The sequence below is a fragment of the Tachysurus fulvidraco genome, chromosome 7, assembly GCF_022655615.1.
Source record: "Tachysurus fulvidraco isolate hzauxx_2018 chromosome 7, HZAU_PFXX_2.0, whole genome shotgun sequence".
Taxonomy (NCBI): Eukaryota; Metazoa; Chordata; class Actinopteri; order Siluriformes; family Bagridae; genus Tachysurus; species Tachysurus fulvidraco.
Genome location: NC_062524.1, coordinates 28,152,115 through 28,166,271, shown reverse-complemented (window position 1 = coordinate 28,166,271; position 14,157 = coordinate 28,152,115). Strand labels below are relative to the sequence as shown.

At 39.5% G+C, this 14,157-nt stretch overlaps 2 protein-coding genes across 1 annotated transcript in view; both read right to left on the bottom strand.

Annotated features, from left to right (window-relative positions):
- The window catches only part of LOC113649943 (natural killer cell receptor 2B4-like), a 469,259-nt gene that overhangs the window by 372,082 nt on the left and 83,020 nt on the right, over positions 1–14,157 (bottom strand).
- LOC125145171 (signaling lymphocytic activation molecule-like) overlaps positions 1–14,157 on the bottom strand; it is a 63,360-nt gene that overhangs the window by 21,694 nt on the left and 27,509 nt on the right. The window contains exon 2 of the mRNA XM_047816066.1: positions 11,046–11,154. The gene's annotated coding sequence lies outside the window, so the exon portion shown is untranslated. The remainder of the gene's footprint in view (positions 1–11,045; positions 11,155–14,157) is intronic.

The following is a 14,157-nucleotide window of genomic DNA, read 5'->3' as shown; positions in this document are numbered from 1 at the left end:
GACCTGGATGAGAATGAGCAAACTTCTTTATTATGGTCAATCAGCCAACAAATTATAATTTGCCAAATTCAAAGTAACAAATTGCCAAATTAAAGGATGATCCCTCTCTCCCCTTCCTATCTCAAAGCATGTTCTGACTGCCTGGCTCCTATCTTCACCCATATCTTCAACAGATCATGACACAAGAATCATAAACCAGGCACCACCTCTTTCAGCTCCTCCCTTCTCTCAGGCGCTACAGAACTTTACAAAAACTCCCAGACACAGGAACAGTTTCTTTCCCCAGACAATCACCCTAATTAACATCTCACCATCATTATATTCACAATGATTCATATCTATAAGTGCTGCATTATCAGGACTGTTAGTCATCACATCATCTGTATATATTACACACACTACTGCTGCTGTATATTGTACAAAAAGTATATTACACAATATTATTATTTGCACTATGCACTCTCACATTTTATGTACATAACTGATCTGTCATATATTCTGTATTCATATTTATACTGTCTATTGTATCACATCTGCATTTCTTGTGTAGTCTGTATTATAGTCTTATTTATGTCTGTACTTTTGAGAGTCACAAACAGCTGGAACCAAATTCCTTGTGTGTGTCAACATCAACGAACTTGGCCAATAAATCTGATTCTGATTCTGATGATGTTTTGTTTTCAGGATTTTTCTGCTTTACTCTGCAGTTTGTCTGTTAGTTTTCTTCTGTTTCTGTTCACAGCTCTGTGCTGTAGCTCTAAATACATTTACTGTGTTTATTCATATGCACTACATGACTTATCATGATCTGGGTTCCAGTTTAGTAATAAACAGTGTAACTGGGTGGGGTTTAGTACCAGTCCCACACACTCCTCTAACACACAGCTCTGTATCATGGATCTGATCTGAACAATACGGCTGTAACGTGAGAAGCGTAAACTCTGAAGCTGGAAAACTGAAGCTGCTGATTCACTGAAGCTGGTTTTTAGCTTTAAGTTTAACATTCGGTTCTTTGTTCACTTTAATGCCGCTAGTCAGAGCATGTAAATGTGAAGCTATTAGACTCTGATTCCTGACTCTGATTCCTGTCCTAACTGCTACAGGGTTTCTCAGCTCAGTTCAAAGGGATTAATGAGTTTGTAAATAGAATGAGACGAGACAAACAGAAAAACTCGTTCAGACACGACTCAGTTAACTTCCTGTAATCACATCGAGTTCTCGACTCAAATACTCAGTAAAAGATGGAAAACACAACCGAGTTCACGCTTTAATGGTATTGTACAGAATCTACACACTGAAAATGTGGAACATGAAACACAAACTGTGGAGATTTGTGAACAGAAGTATGTAAAAGAAATGATATAAGAATATATTATGTGATGTGTTGTATTATTTGGATCTCCTCACGTCTGAATACACCACAGGGTCACTCTATACTTCAAAATCCGTTAATATGGAGTTTTCTTCCTGTAACACAGCAGTATAATTCTCTATCTGAATCAGGGGGCACTGTGAGCTTTAATAGTCACATCAGCGTAAGTCTTCTACACCTTTCCTTTGATTCTTGCTGACACACTTCTGTCACACACACAACACTCCTGAAACTCTTCTGCAGTGTTGTAATGTGTCGGAGTACAAATACTTCGTTACTGTACTTAAGTAGAAATGTCACGTATCTGTACTTTACTTCGCTATTTAAATTTATGTCAACTTTCACTTTTACTCCACTACATTTACTAGATAAAATGTATACATTTACTCCGTTATATTTCCACTAAGCCTCTTCATTACTCGTTACTACAAAATAACATCAGAAGAAATGTGTGCGACTGCAATAAGGGAGCTTTGGTGAATCACTGCCCCTAGATTGTATTACGCAGCTCCGCACGCTCTATTTCAGTGTAATGTTGCCAAAAGGAGGCAGAAGCACAACTGAAACTGACATGGAAGCACCTTCTGGAGGACCTCCCATTGTCATAGACCAGTGGTGTCAAACCAGTCAGAGACCAAGAGCCACATTTTTTACTGTGTTACCACAAAGAGCCACATCATACACATGGGCACACATGATCAAATGATCTTGCTCCTACTGGGAAACTTTGAGGTATTTTCATCCCACTTACATGCATGTTTGACGAAAATACCGTATTGAACCCAAGCGAAGCGAACACGCACATTAAAAAGACACAAATACAAATTTCGATATGAACGTAAGAGCCGCGTGAAACCGGGCAAAGAGCAGCGGGTTGGCAACCCCTGTTGTAGATGACCACCCCGACGATAGTGGTGAACTCGGTGAGCAGGGTGAAGAAGATAACGTTAGACACCCATGGCTGTATTTGCAAGAAATGTTTCTGTACATTGGAATGAAAGATTCTTCCTACCGGATGAAGTGTCTCTTATGCCTACCGAAAATCACTGAAATTTTACTTTTTACTTTTAATACTTAAGTACATTAAATATCAGAAAATTACTTTTGATACTTAAGTACAGTAAATATCAGATACTTTAAGACTTTCAACGTTCACTTCTACCAAAGTCTTTTTCTAGCACGATACTTGTACGTTTACTCAAGTCTTGCTTTCTAGCTTTTCACACACACACACACACACACACACACACACACACACACACACACACACACACACACACACACACACACATATATATATATATATATACAATATATATATATATACAATATATATACTGTCAAGTTGTTACTGTACTTTCACAGTATGTTACAGTGTCATTTTTACAGTAAAGACTTGTGAAATGACAGCTGCTTACTGTCACCTCACAGTAGTTAGGCCTTGGTATTACTGTGATTTAGCAGTATGCTCCTGTAGTAATGTTATTTTACTGTGAAATTACAAGTAATGTCTTTTAGATTACTGTGATATAGCAGCATAATACCATATAATAATTGCATTTAGCTGTTAAGTTACAGTTAATATAATGCAGTTTAGCATAAGTCTGCTGTAGATTTACAGTGTACACTGTAATAGTACTGGCTATACCATTAACTTAACATTAAAACAATGTTAAATTCAAATAAACACAAAAACAATAATTTCATACATTTATTTCATACATTTATTACATTCATACATGTATTTATTGTTCAATGACTATCTCGGGGGGGGGGCACGGTGGCTTAGTGGTTAGCACGTTCGCCTTACCCCTCCAGGATCGGGGTTTGATTCCCGCCTCCACCTTGTGTGTGCGGAGTTTGCATGTTCTCCCCGTGCCTCGGGGGTTTCCTCCGGGTACTCCGGTTTCCTCCCCGGTCCAAAGACATGCATAGTAGGTTGATTGGCATCTCTGGACAATTGTCCCTAGTGAATGAAAGTGTGTGTGTGTGTGTGCCCTGCGATGGATTGGCACTGCCTTGATGCCCGATGACGCCTGAGATAGGCACAGGCTCCCCGTGACCCGAGGTAGTTCAGATAAGCGGTACAAAATGAGTGAGTGAGAGTGAGAGTGACTATCTCGAAAAAGATTTTCCAGAACTGCTTATACGTTACACTGTAAAAACCTGCACTTACATTTTAAAATTTTAATTAGCTTGAATTTACTATTAAATTTCACCTTCTTGTCCAATAAGGAGTTGCTATAAATTATAAAAATTAATTTTAATTAGCTTAAGTTACTCACTCATTCACTCACTTTCTACCACTTATCCGAACTACCTCGGGTCACAGGGAGCCTGTGCCTATCTCAGGCGTCATCGGGCATCAAGGCAGGATTAGCTTAAGTTATTTTAAGTTTATTTTTATAATTAATAGCAACTCCTCACCTGTCAAGAAAGTTTAAATGAATTGTAATTTCAAGTTGATTCAACACAAATTACAAAATGTAATTGCAACAACGCTTTTTATAGCGTAGAATGACATTAACTCATTCGTTGTGTTTCTTTATTGAACAGAGACAACATAGAACATAGTAAGTATCAAAGTGCATAAGTGCCTCTAGCTTAACAAAGAACAAATTACGAAATTTATTACAGTGTACTTCTGTCACACACACGACACTCCTGACACTTTTCTGTCACACACACAAAACTCCTGACACTTTTCTGTCACACACACAAAACTCCTGACACTTTTCTGTCACACACACAAAACTCCTGACACTTTTCTGTCACACACACAAAACTCCTGACACTTTTCTGTCACACACACAAAACTCCTGACACTTTTCTGTCACACACACAAAACTCCTGACACTTTTCTGTCACACACACAAAACTCCTGACACTTTTCTGTCACACACACAAAACTCCTGACAATTTTCTGTCACACACACAAAACTCCTGACACTTTTCTGTCACACACACACACATGACACTCCTGACACTTTTCTGTCACACACACAAAACTCCTGACACTTTTCTGTCTCACACACATGACACTCCTGACACTTTTCTGTCACACACACATGACACTCCTGACACTTTTCTGTCACACACACAAAACTCCTGACACTTTTCTGTCACACACACAAAACTCCTGACACTTTTCTGTCACACACACAAAACTCCTGACACTTTTCTGTCACACACACATGACACTCCTGACACTTTTCTGTCACACACACGACACTCCTGACACTTTTCTGTCACACACACAAAACTCCTGACACTTTTCTGTCACACACACGACACTCCTGACACTTTTCTGTCACACACACAAAACTCCTGACACTTTTCTGTCACACACACATGACACTCCTGACACTTTTCTGTCACACACACACATGACACTCCTGACACTTTTCTGTCACACACACAAAACTCCTGACACTTTTCTGTCACACACACATGACACTCCTGACACTTTTCTGTCACACACACATGACACTCCTGACACTTTTCTGTCGCACACACAAAACTCCTGACACTTTTCTGTCACACACACAAAACTCCTGACACTTTTCTGTCACACACACAAAACTCCTGACACTTTTCTGTCTCACACACAAAACTCCTGACACTTTTCTGTCTCACACACAAAACTCCTGACACTTTTCTGTCACACACACAAAACTCCTGACACTTTTCTGTCACACACACAAAACTCCTGACACTTTTCTGTCACACACACAAAACTCCTGACACTTTTCTGTCACACACACAAAACTCCTGACACTTTTCTGTCACACACACAAAACTCCTGACACTTTTCTGTCACACACACACATGACACTCCTGACACTTTTCTGTCACACACACAAAACTCCTGACACTTTTCTGTCTCACACACATGACACTCCTGACACTTTTCTGTCACACACACATGACACTCCTGACACTTTTCTGTCACACACACAAAACTCCTGACACTTTTCTGTCACACACACAAAACTCCTGACACTTTTCTGTCACACACACAAAACTCCTGACACTTTTCTGTCACACACACATGACACTCCTGACACTTTTCTGTCACACACACGACACTCCTGACACTTTTCTGTCACACACACAAAACTCCTGACACTTTTCTGTCACACACACGACACTCCTGACACTTTTCTGTCACACACACAAAACTCCTGACACTTTTCTGTCACACACACATGACACTCCTGACACTTTTCTGTCACACACACACATGACACTCCTGACACTTTTCTGTCACACACACAAAACTCCTGACACTTTTCTGTCACACACACGACACTCCTGACACTTTTCTGTCACACACACATGACACTCCTGACACTTTTCTGTCGCACACACAAAACTCCTGACACTTTTCTGTCACACACACATGACACTCCTGACACTTTTCTGTCACACACACAAAACTCCTGACACTTTTCTGTCACACACACATGACACTCCTGACACTTTTCTGTCACACACACATGACACTCCTGACACTTTTCTGTCACACACACATGACACTCCTGACACTTTTCTGTCACACACACAAAACTCCTGACACTTTTCTCCACACACTCCAACCCATCTGCACTCAGCTCTTCACCTCTTTTCCACACTCCGCGTCAAACTGGACAAAAATTCCTGCACCTTCTTGACCTCACTGTTCTACTTTCCTCCCTCTCGTTCATACACACGTATTCTGTTACTATTACAACCACTGACATTCGTTCCTCTTCTTTCCAGACCTCCACATTCCCAGGTGTTCCTCCACCTGCTCTCTACTCTCACTACAGATCACAATGTCATCTACAAACATTATTGTCCACTGAGATTCCTGTCTGACTTCATCTGTCAATCTGTCCATCACCATAAACAAAAAGGGACTCAAAGCTGGTCCTTGATGTATCCCTACCTCCACCTTGAGCTACTCTGTCTGACCTACAGCACATCTCACTGCTGTCATACTCCTCTCATACATATCCTGAACTACTCTGATGTACTTCTCTGCCACTCCTGACGCTCCTCCCTCGACACCCTGTCATACACTTTCTCTAAATCACCAAAGCCTCATTGCAGCTCCTTCTGACCATCTCTGTACTTCTCCATTAACATTCTCATTCTCTTTCTGTTCATGACGCCATACTGCTGCCCACAAATATCCACTTCCTTTCTTAGCCCAGCTTCCACTTCTCTCTCCCACACCTTCATTGTGTGGGTAATCAACTTTATACCTCTGTAGGTGCTAGACCTCTGCACATCACCCTTGTTCTTAAAGATCGGCACTAACACACTTCTCCATTCCTCAGGCATCTTCTCACTCTCTATAATCCTGTTATCTAGATTGAAACTTCACTGCTGTCTCTCCTAGACATTTCCACACCTCCATAGGTATGTCATCTGGACCAACACCCTTTCCATTCTTTATTCTCCTCAGATCCTTCCTCAACTCCTCTTTTATAATCTTTCCTATTTCCTGCTCGACAATATTCACCTCTTCCTCCCATATTTCCCTCATTTTCCTCATTCATCAGCTCCTCAAAATACTCCTTCCATCTTCTCTGCACACTCTTCTCACCTGTTAGCACCTTTCCATCTCTATCTTTAATCACCCTCCCCTGTTATAAATCGTTTGCATCTCTATCTCACTAATCTGTACAAGTTTTTCTCTCCTTCTTCGTGTCTGACATGGCATACAACTCATCATACATTTTCTGTTTGGTCTTTGTCACATCGCTCTTCACCCTGTGCTGTGAGTCCTTGTAATCCTGTCTACTTTTATCAGTCCTTTCCACATTCCACTTCTTTTAGCCTCTTCCTCTGAATGCCTTCCTGTACAGTACTTTCTCGTTCCACCACCATGTTCCTTTATCTTCATTTCTCCTTCCAGATTACACACCTAGCACCCTCCTACCTGATCACTTCTGATGTAGTTTTCCAGTCATCTGGAAGTTCCTCCTGACCAGCCAAAGCCTGTATCAGTTTCAGTCTGAATTCCTTATATTCTTCCTTTTTCAACTTCCACCACTCGGTCTTCTTTTTTATCTTTCCTCTCCTCTTCTTCCTGACCACCAGAGACATCTTACACATCACCACCTGATGCTGTCTGGCTACACTCTCTCCTATCACCACTTTGCATCACTAATCTCTCTCAGATTTCCTTGTCTTTATAGAATATAGTCTACTTGCCTACTCCTACCTCCAATCTTATATGTAACTATATGTTCCTCTCTCTTCTGGAAATAAGTGTTAACTACAGCCATTTCCATCCGCTTATAAAAGACCACCACCATCTGCCCTTCTAGCTTCCTTTCCTTAACATCAAACCTGCCCAAAACCTCCTCATCACCTCTGTTCCCCTCACCAACATGCTTGCTGAAGTCTGCTACAGTCACTACTCTCTCCCATCTGGGAAACTATCCATCACCTCATCTAACTCACTCCAGAATCTCTTCTTCTCTTCTAACTCACAGCTTACTTGTGGAGCATAACCACTGACCACATTAAACATCACCCCTTCAATTTTTAACTTCAAACTGATAACCCTGCCTGTCACTCTTTAAACTCTGAAACATTCCTCACAAACTCATCCTTCAGGATCACTCCTCCTATCTCTTCATATCTACAGCATAATAAAACAGTTTATGTCCCCCTCCATACTACATGCTTTCCTCCCCTTCCACCAGGTCTCCTGCACTCACAGTAGATCCTCTCTCCATCATGTCTGCCAGCTCCTCTATCTTTCCCTGTCATTGTACCAACATTAAGTGTCCCTATTCTGAGACCGTTACTCCTTCCATTCCCCTAATCCCTCCTCTCCTTCCTCGACCAACAGTAGCTCAATTTCTGCCGGCACCCTGTAGGTCGACAGGGCCGGTGGCAATCGCTGTTCACCTGGGCCTCGACCAATCCAATATGGAATTCACATTGAAGACTTGCATGTTTAAGTTTGTCACCTTTTACACTGAATTCCCTTCTTGACTCAACCCTCTCTATTCATCCAGGCTGGGACTGGCACAGAAATCACTGGCTTGCAACCTGGTGGCTAAATTTGATTATTATTTATTTAAAGTTACATTTAATTACAGAGAATTTCATTTTCAACCATAAAACTGCTTGTTCCTGTTTTCACCTCCATTCTAGCATTTATAACACCCCCCCCTTAAAATATTTTTAGTGTTTATTAAAAATCTTTGCTGTAAATTAACAAAGTGAGTGTGTGTTAAAATCAAAATAACCTCACGCTGGAATTCCAAATAAATCAGAGTAATTCATATATAAGGACGTCTATGTGCTCCTACTGTAAGAGCTTTGTAGTGTTAATGTGTTCAGGTGATCGTGCTCATGTCATTTATACAGAAAAAAAATAACCTGGGCAACGTGAGGGTTAAACACTAGAGGAACCAGACTAAATCAAGCTTATTGGTATTGCTGAATTATACAGGATTCATTCATGGTTCTCAGAGTAATCAGTAATCAGGGCAAATCTGGCTGTGCTCTCGGGGTGAGAGGGGCATATACTCTGTCTCTGGTCATTCACAACAACACTAGTCCATGTCTATGAGCATGTGAAGATAAAGTGAAGATAAAGTAAAGATTAAGTGAAGATAAAGTGAAGAAAGCTTTCCTTTGAGTGCGTCACTCTGACAGAGAATGAGAAGTGCAAAAACATAAAATATTTATCATATAGTGATGTGTTGAATTATTTGGATCTTTTTTTATTTTGATTATTTGGAGACTTTATCACTCCTGTGATTTTATACCAAATCATTTTCTCCACAACTTTACCTCTTTATCTCTCTCTGCACTGTGAGCTTTAATATTCACATCACTGTGTCAGTTCCTCAGGTTTTTCTGTAAATAAAGAAAAATTAATCAGATTAAATGTTACTGAACTGAACAAATATAAAAACTGAACTAAACACATGGACAGAAAGATTCATTACTTGCCTTGTGTTTAATTCTTTTTCAGCCAAATCCCCAAAGTTATTAATATTATAATTAATAACACAAAAACTCCAGCAAATATCATAGCAGGAAGCCGTAAAGGGAAAGAATCAAATTTATCTGTAAAGATTAAGATATAATCATAAATGTAAGCAATTTATTATTTAAAAAAAGAAAAAAAAACAATAGTACAGAAATTTTAATATCAGTTACTTCAATAAGTTTGTATTTGTTATAAAAATATAGATCATGTGTTGATGTATAACATAAAAGTCTATCACAGAGTTTATACAACACACACTAAGACCTGTGCTGAAGTAAACTACAGATCACTGAAGTACTGATGAAGTATTTACTATAACTGAACAATCTGAAGAGTAAAAACACTAAAGATTAAACCGGGAAAGTGTTTATTCACCTCTGTCTCACTCCATCATGAATATTCATTATTCTACAGTAAAGTGATGAGAGTTTAGACTCACTGACGTACATGAGAAGTGAGAACAGAGCTGTGTGATGATGAGAGAAGTTGTTTTATTGCTGACAGGGTTTGCAGACACACAGATGTAAGTGTTAGTGTCATTGTGTTGTATTTGAAGTGGGAGATTGAGGGGAACACTGAGATCTGTGTTATTGGTGATGGAGATTCTCTCATTCTCTCTGTACCAGGATAACTTCACATCTTCTCCATTCTCCACAGAACACAGGAGGAAACACGACTCTGTGGAAAACACACTTCGCTTTCCACTTTCATTTATTATTACTGGAGTTGATACTGGAGCTAAAAACACAAACACATTAAATACTGTAGTCACATGAAACAGAATGCATCTTTAATCATTAACAGAATTTCCCTATAACAGCAGCAAGTGTTTTATTTCTTTTATACAACAGAAATTTTGTTACAAAGCACTGACACTGGAGACTCTTTCCATAAATCTCTTTACTTCACCAAATCAACATCAATATTTATATAATACAAGTTGTATTTATCTATTTATTAATGATGAAGTTATGAGACTGAACACAGACATGAAGGAGACATGAAAGACTTTTACTCACCATAAACACTGACAATAAAAGTCCTAGATGAGACACTTCCAGTGATGACTTGTAATAAATAAACTCCAGAATCAGTTCTGCTGATGTTCCTGAAGGTTAAAGCTCCACTGATTCTGTCCAGCTGCAGTCGCTCTTTAAATCTCTCACTGATGTCTGTAACAGTTTCTCCTTTAAACACATGACTGTTCAATATCTTTTCCTCTAGTTTCTCAGGTCCATAAAACCACAGAATACGAGCATCACTCTGAATCCCAGTTATCCCAGTATGGAGAGTTATAGTGGTTCCTTCCACTTCCTGCAGTGTGACCGTCTCGTCTCCAGCTTCACACAGTAAACCTGCATCACAGCTTCAGCTTCATCATTTCACTCACAAACTATACTGTGATGTGTGATTGTGAAGGAAAAACACAAACTTACAGCACAGCAGGAGAAGAAGAGTCCTGAGAGTCCTGATTTCTGCTACAATATTCACCAGGATTTGTCCCATTGCCCTGAACATCATCGTCACTAAAGACCTTTGGGATCGATGAAGTTCATCAACATCACTTCTGTAGCTGCTGTTCACAACCAACATTACTGTTAGTTTAACATGAATAAAAACGTGAGTACATTCACAAGATCTGGAGCAAATGTATTTTATATTCCTCACCTGAGGCTTCCAGTAGCTGATAAAACACTGGTTTGATTCCATGCACCAACACCATCTACGTTACAGAGCTGATGTTCTGATGTTCACAATTCACCAAATGGACCTTAACCTGAGGAAACAAACATGAAACCTACATCAGCTGATCAATTTTTACTAGTTTAAGTTTATTTATACATTTAATATTTACTTTCACTTCAAAAAAGTGACATGTTAATGCATCGCCCCCCCCTTTTGCATGTTTTTTGGCTACATGACCTACCCAACACAAAGTGGTACAGCTCAGATTGATTCTAGGCCTTACTGGCACAAAGTTACAGGGGCTAGAATGGAAGGTTTTCATTTCCGCCTGGGTTGTTTACCTGATAAACTGATTAATCTTATTTTTCTGGAACATGTTAGGGACCAAATAACAACTGAGAGTCATAGCCACATGTCTTGGCTTTCACCAAAAAAAATTTCAAGTCAAAAGACCCAAAAATGGCTTCAATAAAAATATTTTTCTACGGCCCTGGTCGTCTGGTGCAGCGTTTTTGTGTACTTGTTTACTATATAACTTTGAAATAAAAGGCTGCAGGCTCAGTCTGAAAGGCCATAAATAAGCCTAGACTCTCTCTCTATCACTCTGGTGTGAAAACAGGCCTGTAACTTGTCACCCTGAGCTGTGAGAGGGACAAAAGGTCAGGGATTACGCAACAATTCTCCTGCGCATCCAGTTCACGCAGACACAGGCAAAGAACATACGGCGTGTCATATACCGTTGGAATCGTCTGCTTATTGGCTAAACGGCTGTATAGGTCCCCGCCCATTTCATTGCTATTGGAAGGAGTAATTGTCAGTCAAAGGCGGGTTCCCAAAAATGAGGTCATGCAATCATTGGCTTCTCAGCCGTCTATCTCTGCCATACAAGCACCGATTGGCTCAAATGAGGGCTTATTTGATTCGTTAGGACCTGGGCTATAAATATGACGTTGACTTTGAATTTTTGAATATCCCAATTAGGAGTTAGAGCGGCAAAACGAGATGATGGCGCACTTCTGTTTCCAGTTTTCAGAGCACTAACGGAATATTTGCGGTTTTGTATTAAAAGGCTTACAGATTTCAATTCCTTGGACCTGTGTGGATTTTTGTAGATTATTTGTGTTGGAATATATTACCCCAGTGAAGAAAGAGACGCGTCTAAAGGTAAGGGAAAAACCGGTCTAGCGCCACCTAGGTCAGTTTTGTCCAAAATTTTTTTCTAATTGTATGAAGGCTGTGAATCATATTGTGCTTTGTGTGTGGGCTTAAAAAATATTGAGAGTATAAACTTTACTAGGTAAATAGGTTTTTTCGTGTTTTTGGAGGATTTGATGCTTTAAAGTTGAATTGAAGCTTGTTTCTGAGTCATCCCCTAGTGGTCACTTTGACTTCCGTGCCGTGCACAGCACAGCGACCCGTAACAGGTTTTAACTGGCTAAATTAAATGTCTTCCTCGGCATTGAGAGGACAAACCCATAAAGGACTTCATATATGAGAAGTGAAGTGACATACGGCTAAGTACGGTGACCCATACTTAGAATTTGTTCTCTCCCTTTAAACCATCCAAAGTCCTCACACACACAGTGAACACACACCCGGAGCAGTGGGCAGCCATTTTTATGCTACGGCACCCGGGGAAGGGAACAAAACAACAGAGCAAAACCTGCTCGACCGGTCAAACACACAGACACACACACACAGAGTTGTGGTCTGTTCTCACATCTCAGTTATTCTTCTTGTTATTGTGTTGTGGATTATTTTTAAGCGGCGGTTGAAAACCTACTTCTTCAGGAAACACTTCAACTAGCACTTCTCTCCCTGTCTTTTGCATCTATATAAAAAACAAACAAACAAAAAAAAAACCTTTGACACTTTTTCATTGTAACGTTGAACAAATGTTTTAAACTCATGGTATCTTAAGTATGTAACCTAGTGAACCAGCATTAATGTATTCAATGTTAGAGATTTAAGCACTTATGTACGTCGCTCTGGATAAGGGCGTCTGCCAAATGCTGTAAATGTAAATCAGGAGCCTAAAAATGTCTGGGCTTGAGCCGAACTGTTTTAAATGGGAGCAACATTACAAATGATAAAGGAGTCGAAAAAGGCAAGAACAAAGAAAAAAAAAAAAAGAACACCAGTCATAATCTCTCTCTCACTCACACACACACACCATTGCGATGAAATACATATTGCAAAATCCCGACATTACTGGACTAACAACTTTTTGAAGCCAAAACATAAAAAGCTACATCCTACAGTTTTGATCAACTTCTATTGTTAGATAGATAGATAGATAGATAAATGTCTAACCTAATGATCAGTTAGGGAGTTTTATTATTTGTCTAGTTAAACTCTTTCTGTTTAATGTACAGTTTATTCTGTTGTACAGTGAAGGTGTAAACTTACAGTGGTGCAGGTGAAGAGTCCTGAGTTCTGCTGAAATATTAAGTAGTTTCAGAAGCCATAGTAACAGTTTCTCCACTCATTTCCCCTTTTGTCCTTTCCGTCAGTATCAGTGAAGTATATTATTTACAGTTCACCACTCACTTCATGCTGCGTTTAAAACACGCCACATTTTGTTCCCTGAGCTTTTTGTTGTTCAGGATTACTGAAAGTATTTGAATCTGTGCTGCCCCCTGACTGTATGGTGTAACATGACCTCATGACTTTAGAGATTTTAAATGGAATGAGGAAGTCTGTATAAAAAGTTTTATAGCACAGAGAAGTAATGACTTAATAGTAATCTGTAACTGCTGTCAGCCTGGATCCCATTTTCAGTCTTAGGTTCTTCATATCACTTCAGGAAGATTTTAATTTTCTGACCACTGCCTTTCTAACACTAACATGATAATGTACCATTTGTCCTGGGCGACACTCAACTATAGTACATTTAAATTAGATTATTCTGTTGTTGTCCTAGTTAGTGTAGAGGTTTGTGGTTTGTTCTCAGTGTTCAGTTCTCTGTATCTTATGCAATAAAGGGGGAAGTGGTGATGGACTTCACAGCAAAATCATCACCTTATACTTTTTAAAAAATTCCTATGTATCTGTTATTTTTTTTAATACTGGATTCTGCCCAATCTATAACTAA